The sequence below is a fragment of the Choloepus didactylus genome, chromosome 10 (genome assembly GCF_015220235.1).
Source record: "Choloepus didactylus isolate mChoDid1 chromosome 10, mChoDid1.pri, whole genome shotgun sequence".
Lineage (NCBI taxonomy): Eukaryota > Metazoa > Chordata > Mammalia > Pilosa > Megalonychidae > Choloepus > Choloepus didactylus.
In genome coordinates, this window is record NC_051316.1 from 102,329,027 (window position 1) to 102,348,029 (window position 19,003).

The 19,003-nt window shown below is 40.4% G+C and overlaps 1 protein-coding gene and 1 pseudogene across 1 annotated transcript in view; one reads left to right on the top strand and one right to left on the bottom strand.

Moving 5' to 3' along the window:
• Positions 1–19,003, top strand: part of FBXW2 (F-box and WD repeat domain containing 2) — a 45,331-nt gene that overhangs the window by 8,768 nt on the left and 17,560 nt on the right. The window lies entirely within an intron of this gene.
• Positions 272–1,957, bottom strand: LOC119505084 (annotated as a pseudogene).

Consider the following 19,003-nt stretch of genomic DNA (forward strand, 5'->3'; position numbering starts at 1 on the left):
CTGATCAAGCTGCAAAATTTTATTGAGGAGGCTGAGCATATATACTCTAGGGTAGGATGGGAGTGGCTAGTAAGGACAGGTGGCGATCTAGGATTGGCTGCTGCTGTTGATAGGGTGGAAGGCAGATGTATGGTTAGTGCTTTTGGCGCGAACCGCTTCCGTAAAGAAGGCGGAGGGCAACCCAAGCTGTTGTTGCATCAGCCCTGGCGGCCATGTTTTCGGCATTGCTGAAAAGTGGACTTCATGCATGCTACCTTAATCGCCCACAACATTATCTCATCCAGGTTGCCTGCCCCAGCTCCCCACTGGATGTTTGCTGGGTGGGGGCATGGGGAACCATGGGTGGCTCTTCTCCAGGGGGCACAGCTGGAGGTGGGTAGCTAGCCAGCAGCAGTCCCAAGCCTGGAGTTGGGTGCAGGGATGGGGTGAGAAGTTGGAGATGAAGGGGGCTGGTTAGCCAGAAGTGGGGGTGGGAATGGTGGATTGGGGGAAGGAGGCTGGTGGCAGGGGCACAGGCACTGGGAGTGAGTTGGAGGGTAGACACTGGGTAGTAGGACAGGTGCGTGGGTGGGCCATAGGCTGGGGGCAGATTGCTGTAGGTGGAGCTCTTGGTCTTCATCAGGGACTGTAGGTTCTGGTAACCCTCTCCGGACTTGTAGGAGCTAGTGGTGGACCTCCCTGTTATATAGCTGGAGGGGGGGGACGGAGGTAAGGGCCTGTGCGGGAGTGGTGATGGCTGGTGCACCAGGGCCAAGTGGGCTGGAGGGGTGATCTGGACTTTGGGGAGGTTGCCAGTTTGGAGCGAAGTGGCTCAGCCTGGCCTAAGGCAGCTGCAAGGGGGAAGCTTTTTGCCTGGAGGTGGACAGGCCAGAGGCTTTGGTGGATGAGTGGTCTTGAATTTGTGAATTTTGGGTGGTTGTGGTTCTGCTGCTTTCTTTTCTTCTTTGGGAGAAACAACCACAGCATGTTTAACGTGTCTGGGAGGACTGGACTGCAGAGTCTGTTTCTTCAGTTGCTGTGCTGCTTGCTACTGCTGCTGGGCTATTGGGTGTCCTTCTGTGGAGATGGAGAAGGCTCAGGGCCTTGGGACTGTTGTGACTGTTCTTGTGGCACTTGTGGTGTAGGCTGAAGAGATAGGGGCTGCTGGAGCTAATGGGGGGTGTGATGAGGCATCTGTTGTTTCCCTTGCTAGTAAAGATCCAGGATTTGGTGGCAGCTGTCTTCCAAAATGCCAGGAAGGACATCATGAACAGTCTGCTCCCACCATCTCCTATACATGGGTTTGAAGGTCCACTCCTGTATTTCAAATTGGCACAAGCATCCTGTGAGATATATCACTGCTACTACGATGATCTCTGGTTCCCACTGCAGTGACACAGTGGTGCACAGATTTTCATTTACAAATGTCCACGCCATTTGAACCAATTTTTGAATTTTGTTTTTACTATCTTTGAGGTGTTTTGCAAATTTGAGTAGGAATTGGTATGTTCCACCAGTAAATCAAACTTTATGGTCTGTAGTAAGATTCTCTCCAAAACTATTACTTCTTCCTTTGGATCATCTCCAAACTGGCCAAATTGTACATCATTTAACAAACTATGAGCTGTTTTGATGATATCTTTACATTTTTTGGCATTTCTTCTTTCTCAGCCAAGAGCAGACAACAAGCTCCTGTCACATATATTGGGAATTCCTTGAAGGAATGAAGCATATAGAAGCAATGAAAATAAATTATTCCAGTTGCCTGGATATCATAATGTAGCTCCAGACATGTTTCCCCATCAAACATGAACCAGACCCCTCTTGGTGGTAGTGGGCCTCAGTGACTGGATCACGTCCTTCTAGTTGTAAGGATGTGTGAGCCAAGTCTTTCTTACAACAGTCCCAACATGGTTTTTTTGTGGTCCAGATTTGTTGAAGCTACTGAAGGGCTTGAATTATCTTTCTTCTCCTTCATTTGGAAGTAGACTTGTTCTTCCCGGAAGGTTCTCTGAAAACATTAGAATCCCTTCACCTCAGGAAAATGCATTAGCAACATCCCCCCTTACCATCTATAGCCATCTTGGACCTGGAATGTCAGAGCACTAATTCTATTCCTAAGTATCTTGAATATTTTTGATCAAGAAAGGGTGCTGGGTTTTGTTAAATGTCTTTTCTGTGTCAATTGAGATGATCATGTTTTTTTCCTCCCTAAACTTCATCCTATTGTTGTATATCACATTTTTTTTTTTTAATATTGAATCACCCTTACATACCTGGGATAACTCCCAACTGATCATGATATGTAATTCTTTTAATTATGTTCCATGTGATTAAAATACATGTAATTACCAACACACTGTTGAATTTGATTTGCTAGTATTTTTTGAGGATTTTTATATCTATGTTCATAAGTGTTCTGTAATTTTCTTTTCTTGTGGTATCTTTATCTGTTTTTGGTATTAGGGTGATGTTGGCTTCATAGAATGAGTTAAGAAGTGTTCTTTCATCTTCAGTTTCTTGTAAGAGTTTGAGTAGGATTGATGTTAATTCTTCCTGGAATGTTTGGTAAAATTCACCAGTGAAACTATCTGGTCCTGGGCTTTTCTTTGTTGATAGGTTTCTGGCTACTGAGTCAATCTCTTTATTAGTTATTGGTCTGTTGAGATCTTCTGTATCTTCTTCAGTCAGTGTAGGTCGTTTGTGTTTTTCTAGGAATGTGTCCATTTCGTCTTGATTGTCTAATTTATCGACATACAGTTGTTCATTGCTTCCTCTTATAATCCTTTTTATTTCTGTGGAGTCAGTAGTAATGTACCCCCTTTAATTTTTTTTTTTTTTTTTAGCATTTAATACCTTTATTCAGATGTCACAGCTCCTCCTCTTTTAAAATGCAGTTTCCCTGGGAAGGTCTGATACATGAAATCCATAATATCTTTTTTTTTCTTTAATGGTCTATTTTATTTTATTCTTATTTTGAAATAAATTCAAAGTTATAGGAACAGTTGCAAAGACAATACTAACCCCATACACAGAACTCCATCATACCCTGACCCCCCTCCCCCGATAGCCCAATCCACCAACTTTAACATGTTGTCACATCGCTATTTCTTTCCCTCCCTCCCTCCCTATCTATCATCCATCATCTATTGCTCTGTCTTTTGGACATGAGAACTAGCTGCACACATCCTTGAACAAACACTGTAATTCACATATACACTTCCCACGAACAAGAACATTCTTTTATGCAATCCCATTAAGCACAGCTAAGAAGTACAAGAGATTCAATAATGATACAAAGCTTACATTCTATATTTCCTTTTCCTTATGTCTCAACTGTGTCCCTTTCAGCCTCCTATCCTCCATCCTCCAGTCCCATCCAGGTTCATCCTTGGCATTCAATTGTTATCTATTTAGACTGTCTTTTTTTTTTTTTTTTTTCAATTGTGGAAACATATATACAGCCTAAATCTTCCCATTCCACCCCCTCCCTTGCATTCCATTAGTGGGATTAATCACCTTTAGAATGTTGTAATGCTCTTTCCCACCCTCCATTACTAGAAATTTACCTTCACCTCAAACAGCAACCCTACACTCATTTCTTAACTCCCCATTGCCCCTTCCCCCATTTCTTTTAACCCATACTCTACTTTTCATCTCTATGGTCATATTCTCTGATAATTTCTTTGTGTTTACTGTGGGGCTTAAAATTAACCTTTTAAATCCATAACAATCTTGTTTTTCTTTGATACCACCTTCACTTCAATAGGACACATAAACTATGTTCCTATACTCCTCCATTCCCCCACCTTTATATAGGTGTCTAAAATTGCATATTTTACATTGAGTTCAAAACCACTGATTTGTCATTAGAGTTTGTGTATTTTATGTCATGTAGGAAGTAAATAGTGGAGTTACAATTCAAAAATTATTGACTTCTATTTGTATTCCATTGTGTTTGGAGAATGTGCTTTGAGTATATTCAATTTTTTTTTTTTTTTAATTTATTGAGGCTTGTTTTATGTCCCAGCTTATGGTCCCTTCTGGAGAAAGATCTGTGATCACTAGAGAAAAATGAGTGTCCTGGTGATTTGGGATGTGAGGTTCTATTTATGTCTGTTAAAATTCTCTATATCTCTTTCTCCTTTCTTTGTTTCTCTGTCGATAGGGCTCCCTTTAGTATCTGAAGTAGGGCAGGTCTTTTATTGGCAAACTCTCTCAGCATTTGTTTGTCTGTGAAAAATTTAAGTTCTCCCTCAAATTTGAAGGAGAGTTTTGCTGGATAAAGTATTCTTGGTTGGAAGTTTTTCTCTCTCAGAATTTTAAATATGTCATGCCACTGCCTTCTCACCTCCATGGTGGCCGCTGAGTAGTCACAACTTAGTCTTGTGTTGTTTCCTTTGTATGTGGTGAGTTGCTTTTCTCTTGCTGCTTTCAGAACTTGCTTCTTCTCTTCAGTATTTGAGAGTCTGATCAGAATATGTCTTGGAGTGGGTTTATTTGGATTTATTCTATTTGGAGTTCGCTGGGCATTTATGCTTTGTGTATTTATATTGTGTAGAAGGTTTGGGAACTTTTCCCCAACAATTTCTTTGAATACTCTTTCTAGACCTTTACCCTTCTCTTCCCCTTCTGGGACACCAATGAGTCTTAAGTTTGAACGTTTCATTTTATCTGTCGTATCCCTGAGATCCATTTCGATTTTTTCGATTTTTTTCTCCATTCTTTCTTTTGTTCTTTCATTTTCTGTTCTGTGGACTTCTAGGACACTGAGACGTTGTTCAACTTCCTCTAATCTTGTATTGTGAATATCCAGAGTCTTTTTAATTTGGCCAACAGTTTTTTTGTTTCCATAAGATCTTCTATTTTTTTATTTACTCTTGCAATGTCTTCTTTATGCTCTTCTAGGGTCGTCTTTATGTCGCTTATATCCTGTGCCATAGTCTTGATGTCCTTTAAATCCTTTGCCATGTTTTTGTTCCTCGATTGTAGTTCTTTGATTAATTGTGCCAAGTACTGTGTCTCTTCTGATATTTTCATTTGGGGGTTTGGAATTGGATTCTCCATATCATCTGGTTTTATCATATGCCTTAAAATTTTATGTTGTTTTTGGCCTCTTGGCATTTGCTTTGCTTGATAGGGTTGTTTCAAGTTGTGAAAAAAAAGATACCAATCTGATTTTTCAGAAACACAGTTTGGTGGCGTACACTTTCTCTAACTAACCAGCAGATGGCATCTGTGAGTCACCTATACCCCTCAAGTCAGTTCTCAGCCTTGTCCCCGCGGTATGTGGGGAAATGATTCTTGTGGGGTTCAGTTGGAGAACACAGTTTGAGTGTGTTGCTGGAGCCATCTGCCCTGAATGTGGGGCGTGTGTCCAGGTGGCCAGGAAGGAAGGGCCGCTTTAATATTCAAATTCCCCAGGTTCCCAGAGATTCAAGGCCGCCGCAAGAGTCTAAGCCTTCATTTCATTTTAGCTCCAGACCCTCTCTCTCACTGTCCCACAAACCACCAGACTTGGCGTAGTGTCCCTGGGTTTTCCGAGCGGGCTCCCTCCCCTAGCCGCGATCCTCCAGGACCTCTGCCGAGGGAATGCCATGCTACGTCACCAGTGCACGCCGTCCCTCAAGGGAAGCCCCAGGCCGCCGGGCCGCACAGGGACGCTCTCAGCCTGATGCAAAGATGACCAAACGGGGCGTCTCAACCCCCTCCTCCTCGCACAGTTCCTCCTTCCCAGCTCTGGGACAACTGGCAGGGCTCTGGGCTGTGGGCACGGCCTTGGGCAGGAGTTTATTCAGCCCTCCAGGGAGCCAGCTGCTAGCCGCGGGGTTTCTTTCTGCTTCCGGCTCTCCCCTCCGCTCCCCCTGCCCTGAGGGTATCTGCAGTGGGCTATCTTCCAGGCCAGACACCGAGAGGCCGGCCCAGCCCCCTCTTGCTGTGTTTTACTGCGTGGTTCCGGCTGTCACGGCTGCAGCCGCTCCTGTGTTTTTCCCTTTTTTTTTTTTTTTTTTGTTTTTTAAAGGAACCAGTCGGTCTCCAAACGCCAACCCCTGGCTTCCGCACACCGCCACGCGGCTGCGGGTGTTCCAGCCAGCTTACTCGGTTCAGAATGCAGACTCCCGGTTTCACCAGGTATATGGCCCCTGTGGTACTAGCAGACCTCGTCCAACCGGTAATCTGGGTCGCTCTCTGGTTTTTATCTAGTGTTTTTCACAGAGGTGTTTTTTTGCCCTGTCTCACCTAGCTGCCATCTTAATTTCTCCCCTCCCCCTTTAATTTCTGATTTTAGTTATTTATGTCCTCTCTTTTTCTTCATCATTCTAGCTAAAGGTTTGTTGATTTTATTGCTGTTTTCAAAGTACTAACTTTTGGCTTTGTTAATTCTCTGTTGTTGTTTTATTCTCTATTTCTTTTATCTCTAATCTTTATTTCCTTCCTTCTGTTCACGTAGAGTTTAGTTTGCTCCAGTTGTGATGTTAGGTCTCCAATTTAAGGTCCTTCATCTTTTTTAATGTAAACATTTAGAGCTATAAATTTCCCTTTCAACACTGCCTTTGCTGCATCCCATAAGTTTTGGTATATTGTGTTTTTGTTTTCATTCAGCTTAAGATACTTCCTAATTTCTTTTGTGATTTCTTCTTTGACTCATTTGTGTTTGAGAGTATGTTGTTTTCCACTTATTGTGAATTTTTCATTTTTCCCGCTGATTTCTAGCTTTGTTCCATTGCCCTTGGAGAAAATGACTTGTATGACTTCAGTATTTTTAAAATCATTTATCGAGACTTGTTTCGTGACCTAACATATGGTCTGTGCTAGGGAATCACCCATGTGCATTAGAGAAGAATGTGTATTCTGCTGCTCTTGGGTGAAGTGTTCCATGTATATCTGTTATGTCCAGTTGGTAATGGTAACATTCAGGTCTTCTATTGCCGTATTTGTCTTCTGTCTAGATGTTCTATCAGTTACTGGAAGTAGTATATCAAAGTCTGTTGATCCCTACATGATTTCTGATGAGACGTCAGAACTTAATCTTACTGAGAATTCCTTGAAAATAATGTGTTGCTTTTCTCCTGCAGCTTTCAGAACTTGCTCCTTGTCCTTTGCATATGATAGTTTGACTACTATATGTCTGGGTGTGCTTCTTCTTTTTTTTTTTTTTCAGTGCTCCCAATTTTATCTTTATTTAATGCTAAAAGTTAAAGAAAAAAAGATACTTTAATCTGACAAATGACAGAATGCAGGTGATTTTCCATAGTGATTGATTTTAGAATATAATAATGTTGATATCTGAGCTCACATTCACTTCAGTTGACAGGAGTATCATCATATATAGAAAAAGTATCACCTTCAACTTAAAGAAAAAGTAAAGGGTAAAAGGTGGCACACTTTTAAAATACTTGGTGGCCAAGGAAAGGTGTGTAGTAAAAGTTGTAAACCATGTGTACTTTCTCATAATTTTTAATGTGAGGGGGTGTGCTTCTTTTTGAGTTTGTCCTCTTTGGGGTTTGTTGGGATTCTTCATGCCTTTGGTTAAATTTGAGAAGTTTTCTTCCATTCTGTCTTTGAATATTCCTTCTGCTGCTTTCTCTATCCTTCTCGTACTCTCCATGTATATTGATATGCTTAATGGTGTTCTCATAGGCACTTTTTTTTTTCAAATTCTTTTTTCTTTCTATTTCTTAGCCTGAATCATTTCAGTTGTCTTCTAGTTCACTGATTCACTGATTCTTTCTTTTACCAGCTCTAATCTGCTGTTGAAACCCTCTGGGAAATTTTTCATTTCTTTTACTATGGTCTTCAATTCCAGTATTTCTGTTTGGTTCCTTTTGAAAATTTTCTATTTATTGAGATTCCCATACTATTCATTCATTGTTTTCCTGATATCCTTTAGTTCTTTTTCCATGTTTCCTTTTATCTCCTTGAGCATATTGAGGATGTTCTTTTCTTTTCTTTTCTTTTCTTTTCTTTTCTTTTCTTTTTTTTAAAATGTCTTTGTCTGGTATGTTCTTCTTTGTTGATGGTTTCTGGATTTTTATCTTGTTCCTTTGGATGGACCATTATGTCCTTTTTCTGTTATCTTGTAATATTTGGTTGTGCACTGAACATTTTAATGTTTTAAAGTGTTAATTCTGGAAGATAGTCCCTGAGCTGAGTGTTCTTCAGGTTTGTATCCAGATAGTTATATGAGATTTCCTTGAGTGCCAGAAACTAACAAAATCAAACAAACCAGTGTATAAATCGCCTTTCACAGTCTTTGCAAATTGGTTCTGGGTTGGCTGGTGCTTTCCTTCAGAGTTTAATCCTCCTGTCAAGAAGATCATCCAGAGGTATATATGAAGTTCAGGGTCCTCTCTGTCTTTTCTAAGCCTGTGTCTTGTCCTGGGCTTGTGCTTGCTTCTGGCCTTCGGAAATCCCTGTTTACAGGAATTTAAATACTCCCTCTACACCCTATGAAATACACTGCCCCCTTTCCAGAATAGCCTTGCTGTATTTCTTAAGGAAGGTAATCCTTTTCCCCAGGCCATTTTGACTTAATTGTTTCTTAAACTGGTTTAGATGAGCACAAGCTGCTTCTGCCAGTAGGACAAGTTCTCAGAGGGCAAGCCCAAGATGAGTTTTCTGGTTGATTCCTTTAGGCTGTCACCCGATAGATTGGCACCAACATACAGGCACCTTAGTAGGTACATAAGGGTTGCTCTGTTCCCTCTGGAAGAGGGCCAGGGTCCCATGATGCAAGCATGGACTGGCTCCATACCATGTTGGGGAAGGAGGAGGGAGGTGGCCAGCAAGGGTGCCATGAGCTTCATCTACCAATTTTAAAGTTGTGATTTCTTGATTTTTTGCACTCATTCAGTTACTGTGACACTTTAACTGTTTTCTGGAGTTTTGAGGAAGATGGCTCTTTGGTTTTTGCTAGTTGTTCAAAGATTCTATGGGGAAACAGTACCCTGGAGTGTCTTAAGTTGCCATCATGGTCCACTGACTCCCTAGGCATTCTTTTAAACATGATATGAATCAGAAAGTTGATTTTTTTTCCTACGCTTTTTATCCATGTATAGAGTTTTCTATGTTAGTTAATTTTATTTTGTTTTCTGTTAGCAATGATTTATGGGGAAAAGCATTGGAAAATTTGGTGTCTAGTCTCAGCAAGTACTTAGATCACTTTGGACAAATTTCTTAACCTCTCTGTATGTGTTTCCTTGTCTGTACAATATAGGGAAGGTGGTATTTTATTCTTCCTCTACCATCTGTGATTCTAGAAAGAATTAGAAGAGTTTGCATATGGGATTAGGAGTTCAATATTTCAAAACTAGCCAATTAAGTAATTTTATATAATACAAATATAATAAACATTAAATTTTTTAATTATGTATCTTATCTTTCAGTTATAATAGGCTTGTTTTTCTGCGTATATTTATAACCAGTGCCTACATTTTAGGCGATCATTTTTTTATTTTTATCTTAAAACAACAAATATTTATTGCCTTATTCTTCCTGGAGGTCAGGAATTTAGGCATGGCTTAGTTGGGTTCCTCTGATTCAAGATCTTTCATGAAGTTCCAGCCAAACTGCCATAGTGAAACTGGTTTCACCCAAAGATTTGAATGGGGGATGATCTGTTTCCAAGTGTCATGACATTGGCCTCTGTTCCTTGTGGGCTGTTGGAATGAGAGTTTCAGATCCTTGCTGGCTGCTGACTGAAGTCTTCCCTTAGTTCCTTGTTACTTGCACCTCTTCACAAGGCAGGGCAGTACATTTTAATAGCCATTGTGACTAACTCCTAGGCAGTGTTTAGGTTCCAGGCTGTTCTTATCAATGATCCCAAAATCTCTTCATTTTCGTTATATGTAATGTCTAGAAATACTTGGTATTCTTTTTTCATCGAAGATTATTTCTAAAAAAAAATTTGCATATTACCTAAACTACATAGGTGTCATTTTTAATAAATATGTACTTTTCCTTTGTGTAAATATATTATCATTGTTTAACCATTTTCACATTAGTGCATATTCAGGTTGTTTGTATTATTATGACTGTCTTTGTTCTCATCACTTTGCTTCTTGAATTATTTATTTTGGGCAGAAGTCTCAAAATGGAATCAATATCCAGAAGTAGGAATGATTTTTTAGCGTCTGTTAGTGGCCTTTCTAGATAGATTGAATTGGTGTCATAACCACAGCAGTCTTAAATGAACTGCATTTTACCCAGATTCCCACCAGAATAATTTTTAATATTTTTAATTAAAAAATATATGACTTTTCAAGGTTGTTTTTAAATTCCATTTCTTTATTCATCACAGGTGTATATTTTCCCATGTAATATATCCTCTGAAATGCTAGACAGACAGTTTTATAAAAGTAGCATTTTGATTGAAGGCATTTCATGCTTTCAGTTTATTCATCATTCTGAAGTTACTTCACATTTGCATTATACCTGTCTGATAAGCCTGATTCTTGGAACAGCATCATCTGTTCTTCTATACTTTGATGTACTTTTTGGGTGTGGTGGTAGTGTTTCCAGGTCCTCTTTTTTTTTTAAAAAGGCTAAAATGCAGTGTAGCCCTAGAGCTTAGTGCTCATTCACATTTAACGTAAATACTGGCAGTTGATTCATTGTTGTCAGAACTATTTCTAACTTTTTTTTCATTTCTACTTAAACTTTATTTTTTAATGCAATTTTATTGATATATATTCACATACCATACAGTCATCCAAAGTGTACAATCAGTTGTTCTCAGTATCATCATACAGTTGTACATTCAGCACCACAATCACTTTTTTGAAAATTTTCATTACTCCAAGAAATAAAAATGAAAATAAGAATAAAAATAAAAGTACCAAAGAACACCCAAAATATCCCATACTCCTTTGCCCCCCATTGTTCATTTTATCTTTGTCCCCCTTTTTTCTACTCATCTGTCCATACACTGGATAGAGGAGTGTGAGCCACAGTGTTTTCACAGTCACACAGTCACACCATATAAGCTGTGTAGTTATACAGTCGTCTTCAAGAATCAAGGATACTGGATTGCAGTTCCACAGTTTCAGGTATTTCCTTCTAGCTATTCTAATACACTAATAACTAAAAAGGGGTATCTATAAAATGCATAAAGATAACCTCCAGAATGACCTCTCGACTCCATTTAAATCTCTCAGCCACTGAAACTTTATTTTGTTTCATTTCTCTTCCCCCTTATGGTCAAGAAGGCTTTCTCAGTCCCACAATGCCGGGTCCACGCTCATCCCTGGGAGTCATGTCCCACATTGCCAGGGAGATTTACATCCCTGGGAGTCATTTCCCACATAGTGGGGAGGGCAGTGAGTTTACCTGCAGTGTTGGCTGAGAGAGAGGCTACATCTGAGCAACGAAAGAGGTTCTCTGGGGGTGACTCTTGGTACAACTGTAAGTAGGCTTAGCCTCTCCTTTGCAGTAACAAGCTTTATAAGGGCAAACCCCAAGATTGAAAACTTGGCCTACAACATTGGTAGTCCCTAAGATTAAGGACTTGGCCAACTATAATGGTAGTCCCCAGGGCTTGTGAGAATCTCAGGAATTCCCCATGTAGGGAAGTTTAGTATTTCCAGTTTCTCCCCCAGTCCCTTGAGGGGGCTTTGCAAATACATTTTTGTTCTCTGCTTAAATTACTCTGGGATCTATTGGGGCTTTATGCTAACCTGTACAAACCAACCAAATCTCACCCCCTCTTCAAGGTTCTGTGTAATTATGGTGTTTGAGTAAACTGACCATACGAGTTAAATTATATAGTATGCTACAGAAAATACAGATTTTCCACCAAATAAACATCAATTTCTTTGGTCTCACATAGAAGTTAAAGTTTTAAAACACAGTCACTGTCATCCTTTTCCCTTTAGTCTGGTTTACCTTAGTCGTAACTAAGTCTATTTTGTTCATGTCTCTAATTAAAGTCTGATCTCTTTTTCAGCTTCTTTAACATTTGTTGTGTGGGGTAATGCTGACATTCATAGCTGCCTAACTCTGGCTCTGAGTCTCAGTGTGTCACACAGATACCTGAAGTTCCAGGGACTGATCAGGTTATACACAAACAGCTCATCATCTCACAATTTAGAAATAACCATTGCAACTCATGAATAGATGTGACTCCTGTAAGAGTTTACAATCTAGGAACCTTTACCATAAGCTTTCCCCTGATAACCTGTGTGCTTAGATTCAGTTCTCAGAGTTTGCGCATTGTAGTTAGTCCATATTAGTGAGTCATTATAATGTTTATCTTTTTGATTCTGGCTTATTTCACTCAACGTACTGTCCTCAAAGTCCATTCACCTAATTGCGTACCTTACAACTTCATTTCTTTTTGCCACTGCTCAGTATTCCATTGAATGTATACACCATAGTTCACCATTCTGTTTATTGGTCGATGTACTTTTAGGTCACCTCCATCTATTGTGACTCATGAATACTGCTGCCATAAACACTAGTATGCAATGTCCATTCATGACCCTGCTCTCTGTTCTTGGCCATTGGTAGTCCTGCCTGGATTGGGTTGTTGCAGTTTTCCATTGACTTGAATCATGGGGCATGGTAGTACTAAGAGACACCCTAGGGGATCTCCTGTATTCCAGGAAAACTGTTCTTTACTTCCATTGTGTAGTTGCAGTGCTATTTCCCCTTGATAGTCAGGATCAATCACCCAAGCCAGTACAGTAATCCCCTTACTTGCCTGTTGATTCAGAGGCATAAGAAGCCCAAAGTGGCCAGGTGGCAGTCTTAACGTCCAGTTCAATGGGATTATTGTTGTGTTTCCTGGTGGAAGCACTCCTCCTTTTGGAACCAAGACCTGTAGACCAGCAGAGCTTAAACTTTCAGGGACAGGAAGCAAAAATTTCCCTAGTGGATCACTAGGAGTGATAGTGAGTGGTGCCACTTCTGTTTCCACCCCTTGATTCCCGGACCCATGAATCCTGACTATGGGAGAAACAGCACCATAGAGTGGACGCTGATTCAGAGCATACACAGCCTCCTGGAGAACACTGTCCCAACCCTGCAAGGTATTGCCACCTAGTTGGTGCCGTAATTGAGTCTTCAATAGGCCATTCCACCGTTCTATCAACCCAGCTGCCTCTGGATGATGGGGAACATGATAAGACCACAGAATTCCATGAGCATGTGCCCATTCCCTCACTTCATTTGCTGTGAAGTGGGTTCCTTGGTCCGAAGCAATGCTGTGTGGAATACCATGACGGTGGATGAGGCATTCTGTAAGTCCACGGATCGTAGTTTTGGCAGAAGCATGTCGTGCAGGGAAGGCAAACCCATATCCGGAGTATGTGTCTATTCCAGTAAGAACAAATCACTGCCCTTTCCATGATGGAAGTGGTCCGATGTAATCAACCTGCCACCAGGTAGCAGGCTGATCACCCCGAGGAATGGTGTCATATCGGGGACTGAGTGTGGGTCTCTGCTGCTGGCAGATTGGACACTCAGCAGTGGCCGTGGCCAGGTCAGCCTTGGTGAGCGGAAGTCCATGTTGCTGAGCCCATGCATAACCTCCATCCCTACCACCATGACCACTTTGTTCATGAGCCCATTGGGCAATGACAGGAGTTGCTGGGGAAAGAGGCTGATTGGTATCCACCAAACGGGTCATTTTATCCACTTGGTTATTAAAACCTTCTTCTGCTGAAGTCACCCTCTGGTGAGCATTCACATGGGACACAAATATCTTCATGTTGTTTGCCCACTCAGAAAGGTCTATCCACATACCCCTTCCCCAGACTTCTTTGTCAACAATCTTCCAGTCATGTTCCTTCCAAGTCCCTGACCATCCAGCCAAACCATTAGCAACAGCCCAGGAATCAGTATACAGATGCACCTCTGGCCAGTTCTCCTTCCAAGCAAAGTGAACAACCAGGTGCGCTGCTCACTGGGAGGATTTCCCCTCACCACTGTCCTTCAGGGACATCCCAGAAAGGGGCTGCAGTGCTGCAGCTGTCCACTTTCGGATGGTGCCTGCATATCGTGCAGAACCATCTGTAAACCAGGCCCGAGTCTTCTCTTCCTCAGTCAACTGACTGTAAGGAACTCCCCAAGATGCCATAGCTGTGGGCTGGGCAAGAGAAGGTAAGGTGGAAGGAGTGGGGGCCATGGACATTTGGGCCACTTCCTCATGTAACTTACTTGTACCTTCAGGACCTGCTCGAGCTCTATCTCGTATATACCATTTCCATTTTATGATGGAATGCTGCTGTGCACGCCCAACTTTATGGCTTGGTGGGTCAGACAGCACCCAGCTCATGATAGGTAACTCAGGTCTCATGGTAACTTGGTGACCCATGGTTAAGCGTTCTGTCTCTACTAAGGCCCAGTAGCAGGCCAACAGCTGTTTCTCAAGTGGAGAGTAGTTTTCTGCAGAGGATGGTAAAGCTTTACTCCTAAATCCTAAGGGCCTGCGTTGTGATTCTCCTATAGGAGCCTGCCAAAGGCTCCAAACAGCATCTCTATTTGCCACTGACACTTCCAGCACCATTGGATCTGCTGGATCATATGGTCCAAGCGGCAGAGCAGCTTGCACAGCAGCCTGGACCTGTCGCAGAGCCTCATCTTGCTCCGGTGCCCACTCAAGACTAGAAGCTTTTCTAGTCACTCGGTAAATGGGCCGGAGTAGCACACCTAAATGAGGAATATGTTGTCTCCAAAACCCAAACCTGCATAGACAGAAAATGAAATATAAGGGCCTATGTAAAAAGGAAGGCTGGGGTGGATTCACTTCAGAGACTGTCAGATCAAGGATTCCAGATGATTCCATCAGTTACAGGGGTCTCTCCACTGACCCTTTGCCTTCCTTCACCCCCATAGCCAGTTGTAAATTCTATACCTCCCTATGCCAACTTGCCCCACCCCCTCCTTAAACTTTATTTTTGAAATACAATAAAGTGGAATCATTCAATGTTTTCTCTAACCTGCTGGGAAGTTAATACTGATTCTAAGTGTGGACCCAGCCTTACATTTTAATATTATTCTCTAGATAGGTCTATGTGCTATGCTATCTTTATTCTGATTATGGCATCAGTTTTACATATTGCAAATTATGCTTTGGCTATTGAAATTATCTGAAACATTAGTTTAATTTTTCTAACAGCAGCCATCCCTGGAACTATTACTAATGAAAGAAGTGTTTATTACAGAATAATACATGTGTCTCTGTCATCTTTTTACTTTAGAGCTTGTGTTTCCATTGTGGTTGAATTGATAAATCCTGAATTGACAATAAGTTTGCAGTGACTCTCAGATTAGTCCCTTTTGCAAACAAGAAGGCAGTATTACTAAAGTGATTGATGGTTAATGCTAAAAATTGGCATGGTATAGATTGACTGAGGCGGTTTTCCTGTTCTGCAGTTTGTTTCTGAAATGGTAAGAAAGGAACCTGTTGTGTTTTGTGCTGTTAGAGTCTGCTTTTTTATTAAGTTGTTTTTGTTTATGAATGCCAAATGCATTCTATGTGAAAGGCTTTGTGAGGTCATACCAGAGATGAATTTTCAAGTATTGATTTTTAAGTATTACTCAAATTTTGAATACTGTGATTGGATCAGTTATAACACATTTGCAGGTCATATGCAACCTGTGAGCTACCCTATTGTATTTTCTGGCTTATAGTCTAATAAGAAAAACAAGAGCTATGAAAGAGGTATGATAAAATAATATAGTTGAATTGTATGAGAAAAAAAATCATAGTTGTTCAGGGGAAGTAATGATTTCTTCTGTTTGTAAAATTTGAGCAGTGTTTATGTTGGGTCTTAAAGATTGGGTAGATTTTAGAGATGACATTAGGGTAATTAAAGGATTTACAGTTGGAAGGTCAGCATTACTGAAGGCCATGGAAGTGGATATGTGTGGAACCCATAAGAGGAAAATAAAGAAAATTTGTTTTAGCTGTACTCTTAGAATTTATGTAGAGTAACAGAATATAATCTGAAGAAATAGGCTTCAGCTGTGTTGTGAACAGCGCTGAATGATGGGAACATGAATTTGGGCAGTTTTCTATAGCAATAAGAAAACCATGAAAGACTTCTAAGCAGAAAAAGGGCGAGGATCAGAATTCTCTGTTTCAGGTGCTGTTATGCAAAATGCCAGAAATGCTTTTATAAAGGGGGTTTATTTGGTTACAGTTTGAAGGCCATGAAAATGTCCAAATTAAGGCATCAACCCAAAGTATACCCACAGTGAAGGAAGGCCAATGGCGTCCGAAAAACCTCTGTTAGCTGGGAAGGCACGTGGCTGGTGTCTGTGCTGATCCTGGGTTGTGTTCCAGCTCCTCTCTCAGCTGCTGTGTGTTCTTCAAAATGTCTCTGTTTGCTGCAGCTGCACTGCCCTTCTTCTGTCTTAGCCTTTATAGGGTTCTGATAAACTAATCAAGACCCACGCTGAGTAGGTGGGGCTATACCTCCATGGAAATAATCTAATCAAAGGTGTTGCTCATAGCTGGATGGGTCACATTTCCATGGAAACAACCTAATCCAGAGATTCCAATGTAATCAACACTAATATGTCCACCCTCACAAGATTGCATTAAAGAATATGGTGTTATGGGGGACATAATGCATCCAAACCAGCACAACCAGCGTTTCTTATTTCTGTCAGAGTCAGTCCTTCATATAACGTATTTTACGATAATATCTTACCATGAAGTAAATTCATAGAAATAACTTTTCTATACATACACATTTGAAAAAAACTATAATGCCTAAACTGATACAGAGAAGTATAATTTAAAATAATGCACATTTTAACATGTAAAAGCTTAAGTGTGCCTGGACTAGAAGACAGTAAAGTAATCAGATGTTCGTATCTATGTGTACTGTCATCATGAACATAACAGGTATAAATGTCATAGATACCATCCATGATTTGATCTTCCCAAATGTTGAAAAATTCTCAGCCAAGTTCCCAACAAAATATGTTTTACCTCAATTTAGCTGGTAGTTAAACTGCAAATATGCTTTGTAAAACAGATTTTCAGGTCAGTAAAAATAAGCTTTTCATGTAGAAGTATCTGGCCAGAAACTCAGGAACATCATGAATGCAAGACAGTTATTTTTGTTCATTGTCCCAAATATTGCAGGATGTCTAGCATCCCTCCTCCTGCCCAGTAGTTGCCAGTTACCCCCTCCATCATTGTGACAACTGAAACCGCCCTTACAAATTTCTAAAATGTTCACTTAGGAGATGGTTCTCCTGTTGAGAACCTCTGCTCTAGATAAATCCAGAGCTTCTAAGTTAAAGTATTAACCTGCTGCAGTTTAGGTTGGGGCAGACAGATCTAGATTCAGAATAATAAGGGTAGAAATGAAATAGGAACAGTTGATTGGAAGAGCAGCCATTGAAATAGGATTGACAGGATTTGGCAACAGATTGGGTATGTGACAAGGAAAAGTGAGATTTCAAAAATGGCTGAGGTTTCTAGCGTATGCTTGGAGAGACGATAGTACTATATAACAGGAATAGGAAATGGAGTAATACTTAATGAGAGGGTAGATGACTACAACTTGGGATGAACTGAATTGCATTGCCTATGGAATGTGTAAGTGGAGATTCCCACAACATCTCCAAATGCAGAGAATCAGAGCTTTGGAGAGTTGTCAGGGGTAGAGAGAAAGATTTAGGAGTTAGTCACAGCGCAGCTATGACTAGAATGGTGAAATTTTAAAAGGAGGTTGTTAAGAGGAAAAAGAATAGAGCCTAGGATGGATCCTTAAAGAGAAAGGAGAGGTGAAGAAATAGAACAGTGATGGAGAGAATTTCAAGGAGCTGTGATACCGTCTTAAAGAGGAAGTGGTAAATGTTTATTTAGTTGGTCAACAGAGAGAAAAATGCCTCAGAGAGGTGGTTGAGGGTTCAGAACTGATTCTAATAGTTAAATATTTAAACTTAGCTTGATAGGATAGTTTACTCATTTTGCGTTATAGCTCATTTTTCTGCCTATCTTTGTTTCACACCCATCCCTGGTGTTATTTTTTAAAATTAAATTCAGTTTTATTGAGATATATTCACATACCATAACAGATGTTATTTTTGATAGCAAGATAGTGTTTTCATCTTATTTTCTGAATTGAGAGTACTTTTTTTTCCCCCTTTCATGTAATGTAAAGGTTCTGTATAGTCCAAATTTATTTAATCCCCTTTTGTCTGTAGGCTGTGGTGACCTCTTTGAAAACATGTTGAATTAACCAGTACAGCAAATGGGAGTTGAGAAGGGAGGTTGACGTAAAGCCAAAAAGGAATAGGGAATAGTGGCTCCCAAAGGATTAACAATTATGAATAGACCTGTGCTACAATAAAATGGAACTCAGTTTGATCTGATGTTTTTCCTTAAATTTTTTATTTTGAAATAATTTCAAATTGCAGGACAGTGGCAAAAATAATGCAAAATCCATATAGAGAACTCCTTCATATGCATCCATATGCAGATATCCAGATCTACCAATTTTAACATTTCACCACATTCACCATATCATTCTATCTATCCATCTATCTGTCTGTCCATCTGTCTTCTAAACATTTGAGAATAGTTTGAGACTGCTCCTTGAACATATAATTCTTTCATGTACCTTTTCTAAGAATAAGGATATTCATTTACGTAATAACCACCTTAAGCACTGTTATCAAGTTCAATAAACCTAGCATTGATATAAAGCTTACAGTCTGTATTCTAGTTTTTTTCATATGTCCCAGTAATGTCCTTTTGAGCCTATTCTCCTCCTTTGATCCAGTCCAGAATCATGTGTTATATTCAATTGTTATTGTCTCTTTAATTGCTCTTTTTTTTTTAACTATGGAAACATGACGTAAATTTTCCCATCTCAGCCACTCCCAGTCATACCATTCAGTGGGAATAACCACATTCACAATGTTGTGCCACCCTAACCACCATCCATTAATCAGAACTTTCCCATTACCCCAAATGGAAACTTTACATCCATTATGCATTAACTTCCCATTCTCCCTCCTTCCTACCCCTGGTAACCTCTACTCTTCTTTCTGTCTCTAT